Genomic DNA, 7338 nt, shown 5'->3' with positions numbered 1-7338 from the left:
TTGAAACCTGTATAATTTTATCAGCCAATAAAAAGGAAAATAATACACTAATTAATAAGGATACAAGAATTTTAAAAACTGAATCTTTTTTTTTTTTTTAAGTGAGAGAGACAGAGAGAGTCAGAGCGAGGGACAGATAGGGGCAGACAAGATGGAAGAGGGATGAAAAGCATCAACTCTTCATTGCAGCACTTTAGTTATTCATTAATTGCTTTCTAATATGCACCTTGTCTGAGGGGCTCCAGCTGAGTAAGTGACCCCTTGCTCAAGCCAGTGGCCCTGAGCTCAAGCTAGCGAACATGGGCTTCAAGCCAGCCACCTTTGGGATCAAGCAAGTGACCATGGGGTCATGTTTATAATCCCATGCTCAAGCTGGTGACCCCACACTCAAGCTGGTGACCCCACACTCAAGCTGGTGAGCCCATGCTCAAGCTGGTGACCTCAAAGATTTTAACTTGGGTCTTTCACATCCCAGTCCGATGCTCTTTCCACTGCGCTACTGCCTGGCCAGGCTTGCATACTTATTCTGGATGGAAATAGATTTTGTTACGTTTTTCATTTATTTATTTTTATTTATTTATTTTTTTAATTTTATCTGCGTAACACCTTTATTCAAGATTTGCACCAGCCGACAAGCAAACACACAGGGCTCCCAAAGCCACTGACACATTCTCTGATTCCAAAACCAGGAGATCTTCTCCGGTATTTCCTAGAATCAAAGGCTTCACCAGTCCCAAAGCCCCAGGACGCCGACTGGGCCCTTCTTTTCCCCCCAGCCAAACACTGTCCAATCTCGCTGGGGCGGGACCCGCCAAACCCTGCCGCCGCCTGCTCACACAACTTCCTCTTCCCTACGCTCCGAAAGGCGCTTCTCTCACGATGACCCCGGCCTGGGGAGCGCCCCACACAACCAGCCCTGGGACGCCAGAGGCGGCCGCCGAACTCCGTTTTTCATTTATTTTCACTACATTTTTGGCTATGTGCTGCATGACTACCAATACTTCATTCTCTGGGTATCCAGTGTACTATTGCACTGTACATTTCATTTCCCTTGGCCTAGAACTTTTAGAATAGACAACAAGCACTCACTGCCACATTAGAAGGGTGATAATACACCATATCCTAATCAGTGAGTCAGCACCATCAAATATTAGACTAGAGTGTGCTTCTCTTCAACATCAGCCTCCTTGGATTTTGATGACCACCTTAAGAAATGTAATGGCAAAGGTCAACCCAGCTCAAATTTCATTTCATTCATAATTAGAGTCTCCATTTCTCAGATTTAGGAACTAGTGTACACATTATGATATAAATGAGATCTTCAATATTCATAGAAAACATCTCCTCATGTTTGGAAGCCAAGAGCAGAGCTGTAATCCATTGAAGCCTTCTTAGGAGAGACTGGCTGAACTAGTAAAAATTGACCCATCTGGTGACACACAGGGGTACAGAGCAGCCTAAACTTGGAATGGACTCACACCAGGATGGCATACATATGTTTGTTTGTATTTCTTCCATTTAAGAAATGTGGATTTGTCAAAGACAGAACCTCAGGATGCCTTAGATATAGTTGGATATCCTTAATATAGTTGCTGTAGAGCTGAGGGTTCTCCCAATCTTCATTAACAATATCCTCGATTTTGTAGAGCAAGGCATCAGAGAAAGCTGGGAGGAGTTTCTCTTCCACAGTGGAGACATCCTCAGGTGTGGGAGTAGAACACTTTGGAGCCAACATTTTTATCTGCACTGGTTTCACAGAAACAGTAGGTTTTTAGTTATTTGTTGACATTTCTTGTTTCGGTGGGTTGAATAGGTACTTCGGTGTTCTGAAGCTATTAGTGTGGTTCTGGTTATAACTCTATCTCCAATTTCTTCTAAAATTGCTCATCAGAGTGTCACATGACTATTCACTTTCAAATTAACTCCTGTGTCAAAATTCTCCACATCAGTGGATACTGTCAGGCACTGGAACAGCATCATGAGAAACTGGGGCAGGCAAGAGTACCTGCCGAGTCCAGGAGAAGCCCTGGCTGGAGATGGAGGGGAAGAGAGAGACAGAGAGGAAGGAGAGGGGGAGGGGTGGAGAAGCAGATGGGCGCTTCTCCTGTGTGCCCTGGCCGGGAATTGAACCCGGGACTCTTGCACGCCAGGCCAACGCTCTACCACTGAGCCAACTGGCCAGGGCTTGGATATTGGTCTTTATGTTAGAGGATAGGAGGTTAATTCTTTAATACATTTTTTCAATATCTTTTTTTTTTATTTAGACAATTAATTTTAACAGAGTGACATTGATTAATTAGGTACACAGATTCAGAGAAAACATCTCCAGGTCATTTTGACATTTGACTATGTTGTATACCCATCACCCAAAGTCATATAGTCTTCTGTTACCTTCTTATCTGGTTTTCTTTGTGCCCCTCTGCTCCCCCCCTCTTCTCTCTTCCCCTCCCCCTGGTAACCACCACACTCTTGTCCATGTTCATGAGTCTTAATTTTGTGTCCCACCTATGTATGGAATCATACAGTCCTTAGTTTTTTCTGATTTACTTATTTCACTCAGTATAATGTTATCAAGGTCCATCCATGAATATCTTTTTTAAACGTTTTATTGATTTTAGTGAGAGGAAGGGTGAAAGCAGGAGACAGACAGAAACATCTGTTCCTGTATGTGCCCTGACAAGGAATCGAACCGGCAACCTCTGTGCTTTGGGATGATGCTCTAATCAGCCGAGTTTCTTTTTATTTTTTCATTGATTTGAGGGGTGGGGAACTAAGAGAGAGAGAGAAACATCAACTCCCTGTGCCACTTACTTGTACCATCTGTACTTACTTGTACTCATGGGCTGTTTCTTGTACCTGCTCTGACCAGGGGTCCAACCTGCAACCTTGGCACTCCAGGATGATGTCTACCCACTGAGCACCCGGCCAGAGTCCATTTTTGCAATATATTTATTAGCAAAATAAAATTTTGAAAATATGTAGTACTTAAGATCTATAGACACTTATAAATATGTTGTATATCTATTAAATTAACATCACAGGAAAGAGTATTCTATCGTCACCTATTGGTTTGTCAGGTTGTACCTTTGGAGCTCAGTAAGTTTTTACAAGCTTTTCACCTCAAAGCATATAGTTTGAATACTGGTAGCATGGATAAATAAAGTGGATTACCTTGAATAATGCATTAAAAAACTAGGTATTGCCGTTCCATTTTAAAATTGAGATTGCCTGATCTGTGGTGGCGCAGTGGATAAAGTGTCAACCTGGAACACTAAGGTAGCATGTTCGAAAACCTGGGCTTGCCTGGACAAGGCACATATGGGAATTGATGCTTCTTGCTCCTTCCCTCTTCTCTTTCTCTCTCTCTCTCTCTCTCTCTCTCTCTCTTTCTGACTGTCCTCTCTAAAATGAACAAATAAATTAAAAAATAATTGTTTCCAAAACTTGGTTAAAAGCTGAAATTCCTATGACTGACCTTTAATTCCTACTATCATTAATTTCAAAATAGCAATATTTATTATTAATGAAAATAAGCATAAGAAACAGATGGTGACACAGATAAAAAGTGTTTATAATTATGTGCTATATTTGGCTAACAACTGGGTCAATATATTAATTACATGTCAAAAATTCAAAGAAATACACATTGGGTAATAGTTTGCCTTATTGTTGGAAGTTTAGAGATTATATGTAAGGAGTACTAAGCACTTTTTTTAATTTTTTTTATTTATTGATTTTTTTTTTTTTTTAGAGAGAGAGGAGTGAGAGAGAAAGAGAGAGAGAGAGAAGGGGGAGGAGCAGGAAGCATCGACTCCCATATGTGCCTTGACCAGGTAAGCCCAAGGTTTGAACCGGCGACCTCAGTGTTCCAGGTCGACGCTTTATCCCACTGCGCCACCACAGGTCAGGCCATACTAAGCACTTTTGAAAGACATTTTCACCCCACAAATTAAATTTGGATAATACAATGAATTTTAATTCATGGACATGGAATATGAAAATATCGGGTAGCATTACATATCAGATGAGCACTAAGAATAAAAGATATATGGACTAGAATTTGACATCATATGTTTTGAACCTTACTGGTTCAATTTGATTTATTTTAAACAAAGTCTGGAAGATTTGGGGGTATTGAGGGACCAACTCTTGGAAGGAATTAATTTTCTTCTTTCTTTTGCCTTCTATATGTAACATAGTGTCATATATTAGGCTTATAATTATTTGTTGAATCAGTGAATAAAGAAAATTATAAAATGAGGATCAGAAGAGCCAAATGACTTGTGAGGCAACAGAACTTGAAAAAAAGAAAAATAATAAGAAAGAAATAAAAGCAAGCAAGCTTGGTGTTCAGACTCCAATTTAGTATCACAGCTACCATTAGAACACTGAGCAACTTACGCCCAAGCATGTCTTTGGTAACAATTTAATAGATGTATGCACTGAAGTACTAAATATCAAATATATTTTATTAGAAGCAGCCAGGACACACTTACCAACAGAAAAAATCATTTGACCTAATGCAAAATGTTAATGTAAACTTTCAAGTTTCTCTTTTTATACTACTGCTTAAAGTAGTCAGACACCCTTCAAAGCATGCAGTACTTTGGTGACTATATTCAATGCCTTTGCTACATTGAGCTAAGGTCATTCTCCTTTCTCTTTCCTGAACCCGAGCCACAAGCAATAGTATAGTCTATTTTGAGAAGAAAAAAAGTAATTAAAAATATTTGAATAACATCATCAAGCCATTTATTATTGAAAATTCAGAAACAATAATTATCTCAGCATTATTTTATTTATTGCTATGAATGCATTCTAAGATTAATGCTTTCTGCATTATTTTCCCTTTGTATCCTTGGCTTTCTTTCCTACACGGAATGAATAAATTTCTGAGCCTTTTTTACTTTTACTGTAACAAGGCAGCCAAATAACCAAATAGAATTGATTCAAACAGAAATGCATTCTTTTGCTCACATTCCAATTTTAGAGAGAGAATATTGTGTGAAGAAAGTGCACTTTCTATTAATCCTTCTTTTGATAAGCCAGTATAAACATATGTTGGGAATTGAAACTCATATCAAGAAAGCAGCATAGCTTCTGCTTGATTATTCATTTTATTAGAATTTCTAATGTCTTTATAACAATGCTTATCACAGAACATGTGCTTTGCATAGATTTGAAAACTAAAAAAATATAGAAATAGTAGCAATTCATGGATATTTGATAATGAAAGGCTGAAGTTCTGAGAACTAACCATAAATTTGTAAACCTGCAATATAAAAATCATATGAGAAAATATGTTTTATTACTTTTTCTTGATTCTGGAGGTAGTAAATTAGAGTTTACTATATATTATAATATTATTTATTTTTATTTCCATATATAAAGGTATTTTACTTTTTAATCTTTAGCAAATTATTAGGTCTTTGAATTCTTTTCCAAGAAAAAAGAATACCTTGACTCCACTGACTGATGCTACCGACAGCTCCTTTCCTAAACCAATCACTGTTGGGAACTGTGAGGACCAGTGCTTATCAGAAGTTACTCTGTATAAGAACCACATGTGGCTTCCTGGACCCAATCTCTGAAGTCTGGATTCAGGAGGCCCAGATGGGCCCTGGCTATGTGCTTGCTTGACAGACTCCTTCAGGTGCAGTCGATCTAAGGGGTTTTCAACAGCATGGGATATTATTGTCATTTTCCTTTTATAGATGAGGCGATATATAGAAACTTGGAGTGGTTAAATCACATACTTAAAAGTAACGGCTGATTGTTTCAAAGCAAAAATAACTCATGCTAAATACAGCTGGCTTTTTTTTTTTTTTTTGCAAAGTTAGGCATTTAATTAGAAATTCAACGCTATTGACATGACAAAGGTTAATATGGGTCCAGTTTTAAAACGTTCCCAAACAGCCTCTCATCCTTAAACAGGACACTGTCTTTATTATTACTTGTTCTTCAAATCACTTTAGTCATCCTGAAGCTTATTTTGTGTATTTCAACTCAATTTAGCAAATATTTAGGCCTGACCTGTGGTGGTGCAGTGGATAAAGCGTTGACCTGGAATGCTGAGGTCGCCGGTTCAAAACCCTGGGCTTGCCCGGTCAAGGCACATATGGGAGTTGATGCTTCCTGCTCCTCCTTCCCCCTTCTCTCTCTCTCTCTCTCTCTCTCTCTCTCTCACACACACACACACACACACACTCTCTCTCCTCTCTAAAAATTAATAAAAGTAAAAAAAAAAAATTTACTAACCACCCACAATATGCAAGGCACCACCCTAAAACATACACTTGTTTTATATTCTCTCTCTATACTTTAATGGAAACATTTTTGACTATTCATATTTGTTTTGATTTATAGCTCAAAGAAAATGAGAGAATTATAGCTTATCAAATTTGATATTTAAAAAAATGGCTATTTCATCATATTTCCTATCTAACAATCTTTGTACTCTCAGATTCAGTAAATTAATTAGCTACTAAGGTGATATAAAACCTTAATGTGTTGAGTTATGAATTTTTAATATAGCAATTTTTCTGTTCATTGTTATGCTTCTGGCAATGCTTCCTGAAGTACAGGGCATTTGTGCCTAATTTTCCCTTCTGTTCTAAATTTAGAAATAATATTTCAAATCCAAACTTCTAAAATAAAGTTGGGCTTGTGGACATAATAAATAACAATCACAATTAAATGTATTGCCCAGAAAAATTTGAATACAGAATCACAGATGGTCTAAAAAGTAGGAGTGATACTACTTACTCTTTCTGCTAATAACACATACATTCACCCTGACACATACATACTGCTGATGGCTCTAATGGACAAGCATGACAATCATTAAGTAGAAAGTCTTGCATATAGTGAGGATAGGAATATGTCCTATTTATCCATTAATAATGGTTAACATATTGGATATTTCTGTGTTGTCACACTCGGCTATGTGCTTCAAGTAAATTACTCTCATTTAATTTTCTTAAACCCTATTATAATCTTCATTTCATATATATGAAAACTGAGACTTGGAGAGGTTAAGTTTTCCAAGGTGACACAGCCTACCAGTGGCAAAGCTGACATTTGAGTTGAAGTTGTATGACTGTAGAATTTGCACTTTTAAACATACATGTAGTGCTAAAAGGCTCCACTACCTTTGAAACTCTTAAATAACTCATTTAGGGAAAGGAATAGCTAATTGGTTAGATATGTGTGCCTCAAGCTTAAAGCAGGACTGGATTTCAAGAACAGTGTTTCATACTTCTTTTACTGTTCTCTAAAGCATGTACGTCTTATTACTTATATTCTAAGGATCTTTGGACAAAAATTAATATAATCAAT

At 37.6% G+C, this 7338-nt stretch overlaps 1 pseudogene; it reads right to left on the bottom strand.

The window, feature by feature from the left end:
• Window positions 1–496: 496 nt before the first annotated feature.
• On the bottom strand, window positions 497–5701 carry LOC136388441 (G2/mitotic-specific cyclin-B2 pseudogene; annotated as a pseudogene).
• Between the last annotated feature and the right edge of the window lie 1637 nt (window positions 5702–7338).

This window comes from Saccopteryx leptura, chromosome 1 (assembly GCF_036850995.1).
Source record: "Saccopteryx leptura isolate mSacLep1 chromosome 1, mSacLep1_pri_phased_curated, whole genome shotgun sequence".
NCBI classification, from domain to species: Eukaryota; Metazoa; Chordata; class Mammalia; order Chiroptera; family Emballonuridae; genus Saccopteryx; species Saccopteryx leptura.
Note: the sequence above shows the minus strand (reverse complement) of the source record. Positions and strands in the feature narration are given on the sequence as shown.